Source organism: Oxyura jamaicensis, chromosome Z (assembly GCF_011077185.1).
Source record: "Oxyura jamaicensis isolate SHBP4307 breed ruddy duck chromosome Z, BPBGC_Ojam_1.0, whole genome shotgun sequence".
NCBI lineage: Eukaryota > Metazoa > Chordata > Aves > Anseriformes > Anatidae > Oxyura > Oxyura jamaicensis.
Window position 1 is genome coordinate 47387954 of NC_048926.1, and position 14992 is coordinate 47402945.

The 14992-nt window shown below is 40.6% G+C and overlaps 1 long non-coding RNA gene across 3 annotated transcripts in view; it reads right to left on the reverse strand.

The window, feature by feature from the left end:
• The window catches only part of LOC118155815, a 22053-nt gene extending 8767 nt beyond the window's left edge, over window positions 1–13286 (reverse strand). For 2 of the 3 annotated variants that reach the window (XR_004746028.1, XR_004746027.1), the window contains exons 1-2: window positions 13152–13286; window positions 4866–5033 (exon numbers count right to left, since the gene is read on the reverse strand). This is a non-coding gene — a long non-coding RNA (uncharacterized LOC118155815). Of the gene's footprint in view, window positions 1–3597; window positions 3795–4865; window positions 5034–13151 lie in introns of those variants that run through there. The other variant, XR_004746030.1, reaches the window with a different exon arrangement.
• Window positions 13287–14992: the final 1706 nt, after the last annotated feature.

Below are 14992 nucleotides of genomic sequence, written 5' to 3' on the forward strand. Positions count from 1 at the left end.
AAAAAAAAAAAAAAAAAAAAAAAAAAAAAAAAAAAAGCAGAAAACCTCCCTATGGGTCCTGCTGTGCAGGGTTGGTTGCTCAGGCTCAGGACCACACTACCAGATATGTATGGCCTTTGATTGATGCAACAGGAATAAGTGACACAGGCAACCTGACAGCAGGATCAGGATGAATTAGATGAGATGTGAATGATCTGTGAACCACACAGACCAGCACAGTTGTCTGAAATGTCTGAAAGCTAGCAGCACCCAGTCATAAGCAGTGAGGATCCTGCTTCCCCATGGCATTCCCAGGGCAGGAAGGCAGCAGCCATGTGAGTAGCTGCTTTAGATCAAAGTATTTCTAAAGTTTCCCACTGGAATTCCCAGAAGAGAAGACAAGAAGCCTCCTGGGGTCTTTGTTGATGTGTGAGCCAGGTCAGCTTACAAAAATATGAAAGGAAATTCTTCTTGCCAAGACCCCATGAAGGAGCTGTTGGGGCTTCCTGTTAAATATTTTCTTGCTAGCAGTGGAGCATACTCTAGTTAGCACTTATGCTATGTCAGAGATTTGTACTCTTTTTCATTATTCATTCCACAGTCCTCTGATATTTGACGCCATTTGGAGCTTTATTCCAACCTGCCTCTGTCCAGAGCTGGCCCAAAGGGTAAGTCTGTAACATCTGTGGTTCATTCCAAAATCAAATTCTTTAAATATTTATTTCAAGCACATTCCCAGGAAGCATGAGGCTCAGCTGTAATTGTGTTCTGCTTGAAATTTATTACCAGTTGGCACCTCATGTAGCCTTTGCAATGCCTGAGTCTAGAGCTTATCGAGGAAGAGGCGGCCTTTCCCATCGTACCCCAAGCAGTCACTGCAAGAGCAAAATTTATTAATAATAATAATAAAAAAAAGACTTTCACAGCACCAAGACCTGTATGTGTAAGAAGCTCTAGGAATCTGTTGCACCTGCCCCTGGAAGGCCAGTGACTGCTGAGAGTTCCTTTTCTTTGCACTTTGAGCATTACAAAGATGACAGTCACACAATGCTATTTTTATTTTTATTTTTATTTTTATTTTTTTTTCACCAGACAAGGCTGCTTCCTGTGGCCAGATCGCCATGACAAGCAAGGTGGTGTGGTGGAGATCCCCTGCAGGCCTCCATGCTGCCTTCGGTGCACACTGCCTGTGCACGGGATTAGAGAGCCACTAGCACAAAGGAGTGACTTTGAAAGTAAATGGTAATGCAGATTTGTTTGGCTGGTTGATTTTTAGCTATCACACCCTTTACGTAGGGTTGTCCTGTCAGATTCGATGCTGTTGGAGGCTGTCTGAAGGTGCCGCAGGCACCTCTCAGGATGTCGGAGGGCCAGCCTGGTCATGCTTGGATCTGCTAGCATGGCTGAGCAACTGATCCAGGGCAGACCAGGAAGGATCCCAGCTCTGCAGCTGCTGCCTCACCCAGCCCCAAATACCTGGGGGCTTAAAGCTATCTCTGAGCCATCCTTACTGGGGTCGTCTGCAGTCCTGGTGGGATGCAGTGGGTCCAAGGAGCAAAAATCCTCTGGCTCAGTGTGCAGCCCTGCCTGTGTGGTGCAGTGCAGTACCCATCCAGCTCAGGTTCTGCACCTCATGCTGGTTATTTTTGCAGCACTTCTTGCAATCATGAAAGAGTTTTCAGATGTTTACTCTTGGCAGTACTGTTTTTTGTACTGTTGTTTGTTCTAATGCTGTGCAACTAAAGCTAAAGTAAAGCAGTTTATTTTGTCCTGTTGTAATGATAACTTCTGTCATACAACCACATTGCATACAAACACATTGGTCATTTCTTTTAAATAAAAGTAAAAAGGCTCAGTAGAACTGTCAGTGCTTTTATTTTAGATACAATAAGGATCTAGCAGTTGTGTAGGAAACTACTGAAAGAAAATTAATATATTCCACAAATAGAAACACCTTAGAACCTTTCAAAGACAATTCAACACAATTTACAAGTTTGACACAATTTACAAAATACATTTGTAAAAGCAGGTAAAACATCAGTCTGTAAAATATCCTCAGCTAATTTTGCCTTCAGATTAACAAATAAACAGGAAACACCACTGACTCATTGCAATCATGCAATTATTTAAACAAACTCTAGAGTTAGGGCTTATTTACTGCTCTTTGTTGCCTGGCCAGTCTGAGGTGTTCTGCATAAAGAGGTATTGATACACAACTCTTTTTTTACTCCAGGCCAGATGGTGTTTTAATGTATGTTATCCAGCCTCTTCAGAATTGGATTTATGCAGAGGTATGTGGTAAAACCATGTAGATGTCTGCCACGGTGATATTGGCTTCATCCTCCTTGGGTCTTGCTGGTTGATCCCACGTGCTTTCCGCCCACCACCCCTCTCAGCCTCCTCTCCAGTCACCTGCTGGCCAAGACCCTTGCACTCCAAAATGGCATTGGGTTTGGGTGCACATGCCTTTCACTGTGGGCTGCTCACATGGGACTGTGCCATGCAGTGATAACAACAGAGCTGCCCCACTTTAGCCAGCCTTCTCAATCCAGGCACACAGCTCTGGCACAAGTAGGGCACCGCCCTGCAAGGCTGTCATGTTGGCTCACCTTCTCAAATCACTCTTTTTCAGATGTTACCTCCCTCATTCCTTGAAATGGCAGTGTTGTCAGAAGTTGTTGAAGTTGGTCTCTTCTTTTCAAGTCCAGATATACCCAATTGTAAGCAACAGTGAAGTTTGCTACCATGCCCATCTCACCTCACCTGCCACAAGCTCGTTTTTCAAAAACAATAGCAAACAGCACTCATAGAAGGCAATATTTCTCAACAGGACAGAACCCCAGTACCAACTTTGGTTCATCTTCCAAAAGTATATTTCCTTCTGCAGCTACTTAGAAGGGCAATACCAGCTCCTTTCTCCCACCCAAGTAACCAGCAGAGAGACTCATAAGCTGCAGAAATAAAATATAAGTCTTCTGGCTGAGAATTAATGGAACAATCTCAATGTCATAGGTGATTCTGAGCCCAAATCTTCCTCTTGTGACCATAAAAAGCAAATGAGATGTTTTAAAGTTCCTGGTATCATAGACCTTTTAGAATGCTCTACATAAACATTAAGACATCTTCCACAGTAATCAAACAGAATTTAAAACTGGGAGGGGAAATAAACTTCCCTGTACATAAACAGAGGATTCTCAGCAATTAATTCTTTACTCAGTAATTCACTCTGTAAAAACCTTGACTCTCTGGTGAAAGGTTGACCTGTTACACAGGAAAACATCATTGCATACATCTAGCTCCACAGCCCCACTGTATTGACTACTCACAGCAAATCAGTTAATGACTAATTAATTATAACAACAGAGAGTTAATTTCCAGACAATGACAACTGCAATTTCAATCACATCAAAAAAGGGCTCCTGTAAAGCAGGATCTCTGCATGTGACTAATAAAGTGGCCTTTGATATTCAGCAATCCATCCATTCCTGCTCACTGTGCCAGGTCTATGGCTTCATCCTGCCACAGATGCCATTTATTTTCAGCCATGAACAGATACATTTCTTCAGAAAATGCAGCCACTCCAGGAATGGAGTGAATGCTGCACACCTGGGAGAAATTTCCCTTTGCTTTCCAGCTCCTATTCCATGTCACTCATAGCACACTGGTCCCGATGGCTCCTAAAGGCAAAACTTTGTTTTGCTTTCCTAATGATGGATTCATGAATGGCTGTGATGAAGATACTCCACAGACAATGGAAAAGATGAGCAATACAGTTTTCATAAAACTCAAGGAAGAGCGGAACACTATAGTGTATCCTATAGAAAAGCTGGGGAAAAACCAAACCAAACCAAACCAAAATAAACACACACACACACAAACACACAAATTAAAATAAAATAAAATAAAGTAAAATAAAATAAAATAAAGTAAAGTAAAATAAAATGAACTTTAAAAGAACTTCCCTTCCAATAAATTCTTCTGTCTGTGTCTTTAAGAGAGAGGCAATATTCTCATGGATACTTCTGTTGCCTGGCATGCACTCACAAATATGACTCCCTCCTGCAACTGTACCACTGTTCATACATCAAAATGGCCACTTTTACTAAAGTCATCCACACCCTGTATGTATATAGTACTTCTGTTATTATGTCACTCTTGCGTTAGTTACCTGTCAAGATGTACTTCACCTTGCATCCTGTGATTATTTATGAGAGATCTATAAATGCAACAGCTGAGTGGGCCACCACACTTCTTCTCTGAAATAGATCTAATATGCACAGATACTCTTGTCCTCATTTTCTGAATGGGAACCTCTTCAATGCTACAAGAAGACGCTTTGGAGATTACATTATCTGATGAAATTAAATTAGTGAGGTGCATTTCTCTAGCTCTCATGAGAAACAGGGAGAGAAGAAACAGATACTTATATGAGAGCTATAGTAAGATGTTTTATCTTTGCAGCCTCACATGACCCATATCACTGCATCCATGGGGAAAGTTTCTTATCTCTGTTATCTCTAACCAGCAGCCACATGGATATACCTGGAACCATGCCATATTCAACAACAGCTTTTAAGACTCTGTGTCATTTCTTCTTCTATGCTATGGAGTCGTGCCTGATTTTCCATTCTTATAACAGGAAGAATTCATATCAAACAAACTATTTTAAGCCACACTATTTTAAGCTGGTCATATATTAGAGGACTTTAACTGATAGAACAAGAACCAAGGTTTAACAGAAAGCTTACAAAACAAGCATGTAAAAAATCAATGCCTGTCAACATGACCAAACATTTGTACATGACAATAAATACAGATCACAGAAATCACCCCAAAATCAAGTGGCTGTTCATAGCTTGTAGTGGTAGGTAGCTGTCTCACCTCACCTCATATGGTTCTGTTATCTGTTATTATGGTCCACTTTATTCTCACATGCACACCTCTTGAGGATTGCAGGAATTTGTTGAACCTCTTCTGAGAGCAAGAAGTACAAGGTCCAACAGACTGAACTCCAAAATAAGTGATATACTTTTTCCTTTCTTCTGATTAAATGCCTGGAAGGAATCATGTAAAAGCTTCCGAGTCAACAAAGTTATGCAGATATCCAACTGAAACTCTGTCTAGAACATAAAAAAATAAATAAAAATAAAAATGTTCACACAAAAAGCTTCTGCTTATGGAGATCTTAAGAAACTGCTCTTAAACGGCACACAACCTTCATTTTAGTGATAAAAGGCTTGGTGCTCTTGGACTCTTCTGAATGCAACCTGTTGACTAAACACAGGAAATAGAAGCTAAGGGAAGAATGCAAAAGGGATAAGATACACAGAGAAATTCGACAGTGCAGGTATTTTCACTGAGATTACAAAATTAACACCTGTGAAAATATAACTGCAAAGCACATTTTGAAATCACCAAACGGTAGTTGAAATTATATAGATATTGTTTGTAAAACTCAACTATAAGCTGTTGTATGCATACATTACAGTGGAGTTTTTTTATTATTATTTTTATTTTTTTTATGACATACTTTTTTAATTGAATCTATTCTTGCCTGGAGTCCTTGGAAATTTTTTATTATGTTGAAGGAAGATGTCTCAAAGAGCATCACACCTTTGTTCCAGTCTTTCCTACATCTTTCCCTGCCCTTCACAAGACTGAAGAGTTTTACGGGATATACAAGGTGAGGGCTCACTGACAAGATTTCATTTTTATATACATAAGTAGACTTAAAAAATTAGGTATTGAAGCCAGGGATTGTGGACCCCAGCAGACAGGAAAACGTCTCTCAGTTTGACACAACCTGGGTGAAGTTCTGACCAGTTGTCAATAACTTCACAGAAGGAATGCGAGACTTATCATTTCTGGGCTGTAATCAAATTAATGTTTGAGAAGAGGACTTCACTTTCTGTTTCTAGAAAGTGAATGAGGAAATTAAGTGAAAACTTAGATTTAAATGTGTAAAACTGACAGAACTCATTTCTTAACCAAATTTCCAAAGTCTGCAAATAAAAATGAGTATTGTAAAAAGGGTTTTCTACCAGAGCATTACCATGTGCTACTTCTTTGTCTTCCAGGACAAGGAAAACTGTTTCTGGAGGCAGCACAAGGCAATGACCTATAAGAAGAGGAATGGCTATAAACCATCATTTACAGAGAAAGAGCTACTGGTATAAACACACCAATATCTTAAAGCAAGAGTTAGCCATATGGCCAGTGTCCACTACATCCAGTGTTAGAGCACATGTGCACATACAATTTCCATTGCTATTAATAGTGGAGAGGTGCTTTAACAGTGAATGGAATACAGTGTAAAGTGCTTTACTGATTGTCCTAGTTTCAGTTCGGACAGTTAATTTTCCTCCTAGTAGCTGGTAGGGTGCTATGTTTTGGATTAGGATGAGAAGAGTGCTGATAACATGCTGATGTTTTAATTGCTGCAGAGCAGTGCTTACACCAAGCCAAGGACTTTTCAGTTCCTCACTCTGTCCTGCCAGCGGGCAGGCTGGGGGTGCAGCAAGAGCTGGGAGGGGACAGACCCAGGACAGCTGACCCAAACTAGCCAAAGGGGTATTCCATACCATCTGACAGCATGCTGAACAATGTATAGGGGTGGCTAGCTGGGGTGGGGGGCCAGCTGCTCGGGGATGGGCTGGTCATAGGTCAGTGAGTGGTGAGCAATTGCATTGTGCATCACTTGTTTCATACACACTATTATTATTATTATTATTATTATTATTATTATTTCCTATCTTAATAAACTGTCTTTATCCCAGCCCACAGGTTTCACTTTCCCATTTCTCTCCCCCATCCCAGAGAGGGAGGGGGGAGGGTGAGCGAACGCCTGTGTGGTGTTTAGCTGCCGGCTAGGTTAAACCACAACACTGATGCTATTGCTTTTCCTCTTTATATCTTATGCAGGTAGTCTGTGCCTTTGCAGCCTGAAAGAGCATGTTGCTGTTGGACTAAACATCACGGCTTATATCTCCTGATATGCTATTATCAGTACAGCATTTTGGATATATGTACAACCTCAATGCCATCTTCATGTAGCATCATACACATATAGGCACACCGGTCTTTGACCACTACCTTGCACTGGTCCAGGTCCCACCACTTTTGGAAGTACTATAACATAACATATAGTACTCCATATTTTGATAATGGCATCTTGTCCATTAGCCATTAGCCAGTGAAAAAGGCTGCTAAAATATGAAGACACATGGAGAACTGATATACTAAAATTAATTAGTGATATAATAGTAAAAAAAATAAAAAATAAAAAAATCTCAATGACATAGAACAATGACAGATGTTTGTAGAAATACATCTGGACTTCTCAAAAAAGTAAATACTGCAGGCATCAAATAGCACTCAGAATGAGTTGTAAACAGCTTGTTACATTTTTCTCACATCACGTAAAATGATCTCCTGTATATAACTTAGGAAATTTTCTTTAGGAGACTTGCCTTCAGAGGAAACACCAGCACCAACAATGTTCACAAGCCTTTATAAAACTCCAGGGAAAATTGAATCTAATAAAATGCAGAGAAAATTGATGGATTTAAAACTGAATTTTATGCTTAGCTATTGATTCGGCTGTATGAGCTTCCCTGACAGCAAACCCAAAATCTTGAGGCTTTCTGCTGTTTGAGCCTGAGGCGTCAATGTGAGAGATTCCCACAGAAATGGGTCCTCTGCCTTGGAGTTGATCCTCTTTCCTATGCCAACAGTATAGGTGAAGGGAGTATCTAAATTCAGTGGAGATCTGAGCTTGTGTGGAGCAGATATTCATGGACTCTGAGACATATATTTGTGTTTTTTTTACACCAATGTATTATCGCAACATACACAGTAATAGCAGTAATGTTCCTGATGACAGTGAGATTATTTACCTTCCCTTTTCTCAGCCCTCCCCAGTGCATGCACTGTTACACAGTGAAGACTGGAAGGATGTCACTTGTAAGGATTCCGTGTCCACGTACTCTGCATGGTCATTGGCAAAGATGCAAATGAAAGATTTGCTGTTCCAGAACCACAGAGCTCTGTATTTAAGTTAAATAAGGCCTTGATTATGCTTTTTATTCCCAGGCTCACCAATGGGTGGGGCATAAATAACACTATTCCAAAAGTATCCCAGTAAATAACGTGCTTTGGAGACATACATTCCTTTCCTCTGGGGGTGGGGGAAATGATTATGAGTAATAATTCTCCTCAGACAATATGCATACCCTGCTTCATGCATCATGTGATCCAAGAGCTACACCTAGTTCTGCATTCATTTGCCTTCAGCGGTGCCAGAGACCCAGGAGACAAGCCGTAAGAGTTACTACCAGGCTTAGCCAATTTGTTCCCAGTTCAGCAGATATCTGGGAGCTTGTAAGCTGTGGTAGTAAAACTGACAAGATGTTAACTTTTGGTAACATGAATGCTTTAAATATTGTCGTCCCAGTGATACTTAAAAGACTTTTAGCATAGAAATGAACAGCTAAGAGAAATGAAAGGAGTAGGCAGAAGGTGAATACGATGATATTTTGAATAGCAGCCAAAGAAGATCTATGTAAGAGAGTTCATGCATAAAAGAGAAAAGTAGGGTTACAGGAATATATAGGAATATAGGAATAGTTAATAAAACAACAACAAAAACAAAACAATTGAAAACAGTTGCTTGAGAATTTGAGTTTCAGAGAAACATAAAGGAATATGGAAAGCTAAAGAGTAAATGAATAAGAGCAATGGAAAGCTGTAGATAAAAAGAAGCCATAGAAAGTAGAAAGGACCATTAATATCAATGAGGATCTTTCTGATGACTTTGAAAAAAGCCCAATATTTCTCCCTTTTTACATTAAGTGGTAAGTGGTATATGAAAAAAAAAAAAAAAAGTTCTCTGAGTTCTCTGTGAACAGAGCCTAGCCAACAAATTTCTTAAGATCATCCTGGCAAAAAGACCTGGAAAATATTATGGCATGTAGTGATTACTATTGTAGGTCAACTGATGATGCTGGACTCAAATGCATACTAAGTAAGTTTGCAAATGGTACTAAATTAGAAGGAGATGGTGATTCCCTCAAGGATGGAGAAGCCTTGCAGAGAGATTTTGACAAATTAGAGAGCTGGGCAATCACCAGCTGCATGAAATTTAGCAAGGGCACATACTGGATTCTGCACCTGGGATAGGGTATGTAAAAAAACTGGGGTTCAAGAGGCTGGAAATCAGCCCCATGGAAAGGAATCTGGGCATTTTGGGTGAATAACAAGTTGAGTATGAGTCATTAGCTTGCTATGGCAACTAAAATGGCCAACCATATCCTAGGGTGCATCAAGCATGGCATTGCTAACTGCTCATGTGAAAAGATTGTCCCACTCTGCTCTGCATTGACGTGGCCTCACCTTGAGTACCATGTGCAGCTTTGGGTACCACAATATAAGAAGGAAATAAAAGTATTAGAGAGTATCTGAAGGAGAGCTACAAAGACAGTGTGGAGTCTGGAGGGCAAAATGTATGAGAAGCAGCTGATGTCCCTTGGTTTGTTCAGCCCAGAGCAGAGCAGGCTGAGGCCTCATGGCGGCCTGCAGCTCCCTCACGAGGGGAGCGGAGGGGCAGGCGCTGAGCTCTGCTCTCTGGGGACAGCGACAGGACCCAAGGGAACGGCATGGAGCTGGGACAGGGGAGGGTCAGGCTGGGGGTTAGGGAAAGGTTCTGCACCCAGAGGGTGGTTGGACACTGGAACAAGCTCCCCAAGGAAGTGGTCACAGCACCGAGCCTGCTGGAGTTCAAGAAAAATTTGGACAGTGATCTCAGACATCAGGTTTGATTTTTGGGTGGTCCTCTGTGGACACATGAGTTGGACTCAGTGATCTTCATGGTTCCCTTCCAACTCAGGATATTCTATGATTGTAAGAATCTATGATATAGAAACCCCAGAAAATGGCTTAATGTAAAAACAAACAAAAACCAAAAGCACATAAGTACATAGAATGCAGTAAGGACAGTGTTTTCCTTACCACCCCTAAAAATGTGGCAGATAGGACAGATGAGGTGGCAGAGTATCCCTAAAAATATGCATTTTTAGCAGAACTGGTCAACTAGGAGTGCCCTATGCCAGAGCAACAGAGATGTTTCTGTTAACTGTCCAAGCTTTATTGTGGGTGCTACCACACAGCACAGCCTTATACCACATAGATAGAACCAAGAGGAATACCAATGACCATGTTTGAATTTTTAAAGCTGTTTAACATTACTTTATATACAGCCATGGCATCATTTGGATATGTGGAAATATGTTGGACAACCCTAGTCACCTAAAGGTCTTCTTCCACCAGCAGTCCCACTCCATCCAGTGACACCATCCAACATACATGGGACTACTAAAAGTGATTGTCATTTTAGCCTGCAGGCTATGCTGTATTTTGTGCTGGGCATTATTTACAAGGACCCTTACTGGGACATTTCAACCTTCATGTTTCATAAAACATCAGAAAATACACCATTAACTCCTAAGAGGCTCTCAAGGTCTGATTCACAGAAGTGGCACATATTGCTTCTGGGGAACTTCTTGTTTCAGAGAGTAATAACAGTTCTTAGGAATGCTATGTGGTTGGTATGGGAGGAATTTTTCTCCTGTATAAAGGGAAACAGATGTCGAAGGGAGCAGGACATGAGATCATTAAGGGGTTGCTGCGAGAGGTCAAGGGTTCTTTTCTGAACAGTGCTTGTTTTATATGTTTCTTAATCATAATGTTGAGTCGTTATTATAAAGTCAATACAGATGTCTGATTTTTGACATTTCTGAGCACTCTCAACCTCTATTAGCCTTGGTGGGAATCAATTTCTCAATGACTTTGAAAAACAGGTCCATTATCTTTTTAAAAATGTAATTTCTTCTCCTCCCTTCTTCCACTTCTCTTTTACTTCATTATACTCATTCATGGCATACAAATCACTCATGACACAGACAGCTAGTGTTTCAGTGCCTCAACTGACCTCATACCCTGCGTGTTCAGATGCAAGCCTAGGTGCAGATTTTAGCTGAATATTAGCATGGCATACTAGTAATATAAATAATGGCCTCTGTATGAAGTGCTCTTCCACCTATAGCCTCCTCATGTGGCCACTGTGGAACAGCAAGCTCTTTGATGAAGATTCCTAATCTTCCCAAACAGGTATTAGGGGATTTATAGATCACCTTAATCCAAGATTCTCATTCTCACAGGTATTCCTCAATGCCCTGCAGACACTGAGAAACTTAACTGCCTCTTTATTTCTGACCCATGTTTCCTGGATTGTTTAGGGCTAGCCAAGGTACCTATCTTTTTGCAATGTTAAGAGGTACCAGGTTTTCAGAACTGAGTTCCACACATCCTGCTACAAACTTTCTTCTTAGCTCCTGACATGCCCCATCAGCAGGGACTTTGCCCCAGCTGGTGGGAGCCAGGACATAACCAGTGGTACAGTCCCTGCACACTGAATGAGTCAGTGCTTGTGAGCCTCAACATGCAGCTTGAATTGTGTTTTTCAGAAAAAAAATAAAAAAATAAAAAAAAAAAAAAATTGAGAGAATTTGAAAGTACTCTGAGGGAATTACATTGGAGGGAAGATCATTTATTAACCAAATAAACTTGACATAGGACATAACCATGTGTTTTTAAGCACGGAGTATCACAGAACTCTCTTCATGGCTCCTCACAGGCTAAGCAAGTGCAGACTCAATGTCAAGGTCCTGTGGGGAGCTGGGGGTGAAGTGCATCATCCTAATAGCTCAACCAGCCATGGCTGGGAAGCTGTGACCCTTGCCATAACTCCTGCCTGGGCCAGGTGGCCATATTTCAGCTTAAGCTGGGTACCCCATCCTGGCTCTGCCAAGCTGCAGGGGCTCATCTTCACACCTTCCCTGCCTGTGTCCAAGGTGGCTGTGGCCCCATATTGGCTATGGCCCTGTGACCAGCTCTGCTCAAACCCATAGGTGAGAGTATGGCTGCATGGGATAACCCTTGGTGGGGCAGCCCCACTCCAGACTCCCAGACATTAGAGGTGTGATGGTAACAGCAACCTACTTAAACAGCCCTTGCAGCCCCTTACATTTGAGATATATTAGAAGTATATTTGCAGACTAAGCAATAACTGGCATTACAGAAGAGGTAAACACTCCCAGGACAACAGTAGAAAAGACAACTGTGGGCAGGAATACTCTCAGTTTAATTCATCAGGGCTGTAAAGTCTGTGATCCCATTATCATGACATTTAGACACTGCAAAGTAAGCATCACTGACACAAAGCCCATTCTTTCAACAATGCAAGAAAAGAAGGTTATTCATTCAATTCATTCATACCAGCTCAGGGGATAACTTCTGATTCTTGTCTGTGCTTCATTGCTGTCCTAAAGAGGACCATTTCCAGCAAGGTGTCCCAAGAACACAGTTGTTGTCATATTAATTTTCTTCCATATTTTTTTGCTTGCCCCAGGCCTTCAACACACTTCATCTAAACAGCTGCATCCTTAACATCCCTGATTCAGAGCAGCAATGCTTCAGTGAATGAAGCCTGCCAGGATATATGATGGCAGATTGCAGCCAGGGAACTAGCTCTGTTTTGCTGTGCTTCAAATGCATCAAATCATAGAGTAATCTGACTTTCTCTGAAATTAAAACTGCCCTATTTACTCTAAAGGTTTTTAACCACCAGTATCAGGATCTTAGGAGACATTTCCTTAGCATTATTGGAAGATTTCAAAGCAAAATCTAGAGATTCAAGTTTGATGCTTTGGATCAGTTCTTAAAAGAGCTTCTTTTCCATTCGCTAACATTCTTACAAAAATAATAAGCAAAAAACATGTGCTGGTTCAGAATGGCACTTTGCTACTCTGCTGTTCTGAGTACAGGAGTTATTAAAAAAATGTGAAGATGTTAATTCTGTATTCTGTGGATGTGCTGTTTCCCTTTACAAATGTGACTGCCACTTGTACAAAGACTCTTGCCTGACAAAGAAACTATCTGTCTATGTATTTCCATCCTAATTGGATAATATTTGTTCAGCCTCTGGTTGCATACATTTCCTCCTAATTAAAACGTTCACTCTTTACTGTACAATCCATTAAAAGAAATCAAAAGTATTTTAATTTTTAATCATTTAATTGGCTTGGCTAGTTTGAAAGGAATTCAATCAGATCACTTACAGTTTTAGTCATTTTCTCTTCAAACAACATAATCGCTACATATGGCTGCTTTTGCTGAGAGATGAGTTTTTCTGTTCTTTCAGCCACCTCTAATTGTTTCCATAGATGAAAGTACATCCCTCTGTAACTACACACATACCAAAAATGACAGCCAAAATGGGGCACTCTGTTCAAAAGGGCACATTTGCATTCCCACCATACAACACTGTTAGGGAGGCGTAGCACTCCTCCAGGGACAACATGCATGGTGCTACAGCTGCAGATTTGGCAGCAGGCACCATGCCTCAGGCATACTTTGTCCACCCCTTTGGGAGGTGAGCAGTGTCCATGGGCAGGCAGGGTGGGCCACAGAGGCAGCCTGGGGACTAGGAGCTCTGCGGGAGCTGCAGGCAATGGGTGATGCTGCAGCAGTGGCATCCACACAGGCTGCCCGGGTCACCCCATGGTACCCCAAGGCTGAGTGCACTGGGAGGGGGCTGCAGCTAGTGGGAAAAGGTAGGCACAACATGCAGAATAGCAAGGAGAAATGTCTCTTCAGAATGAGAAGTATGTGCACTGTCTTCATGTCTACAGTGCTAAGCCACAGGCTGCAGACAGGGAAACCCAAGTATCTGCCTGGTGTTTCTCTGAACTCATTTCCCCTTCTCCTTTTTGACACTTCACTTTATACCTCATGTCTGGCTGGACGTGCTGTGATAACAACTATTTAAACAAGTGCAAACTGTACAGTGCTTTATGCTGAGCTGAATCTGTCTTAATGTAACTTTAGCGATAAATATCTGACCATGCTCTAATCATCTGTCCCATTATCTCTACAGAAAGGGTCACTGCAGAAGTTGCCAGAGTTCAGCTTTGTTATGCATATAACCCCAGCAGTTTACACCATGCACCTAGAATATTCCCTACGTGCATATATTGCATATATACATGATACATGCAAGACTGAACCCCTCAGAAATTCCATTACATTTATACAAAAGAAGGTGAATTAAAGGGGGCTTCTAAAGCTGCAACTTTCATATGAATTTGCATTCAGCTTGTAAAAAATCATATCCTTTCCCTTTTCATCATCCCAAATAATGATGAAAGAGAATGAGAAGAAGGCAGGTGTGAATGCAAGAAGTGTATGCACTTTGTTACTGTGGTTATTGACCATTTCTAAACTCCAAAATGGCGTATTAAAGCAATGCTAATATTTTCAGGAGCTTTGAATCAGAATATGATTTTCCAAATATCCCCAATTCAAATATATGAATTTTAAACACATTACAAAATACTGTGATTAAAACAATGCTGATAAAAGTGGGTTAGAAATGTTGGATTAACAGGATTTGCAAAACCTTGGCCATAGCCATTCCTATGCTGGATTTATAGGGTTGGTGTGTCTGCAGCAAAAGAAAGGAGAGCATATATTTTTAAAAGAAACAGAGAAAATCAGAACAATTCAGCAAATACATAGTTATGACATACAAGGACATAAGAATGTGAAGTCATAATTATGGAAGTATCCAGAATCTTCTCTTCCTATACTTAACTGTGATTGATGGATATCTTCTTTAATGTAATAACAAAATATATTTCGGTCACTGCGGATTATGGTTCAACAACAATCCAAATAGATGTTCTCTTTTTCTTTAATTTTTATATTAATTTTTAAAATAACTAAACATTTATTTTTTTTCTTTTTATCACTTCTAAATTAAACAATACTGCATTCAGTCTGTCAAATTAGATAAAAAAAAAAATAGATAAATATCCTACTATTTTGAATTGTAATTTTAAGATTGGATTGCCCTTCCAATGTTTTGTTTACATACCAAACCAGACAAATAAAAAGCAAA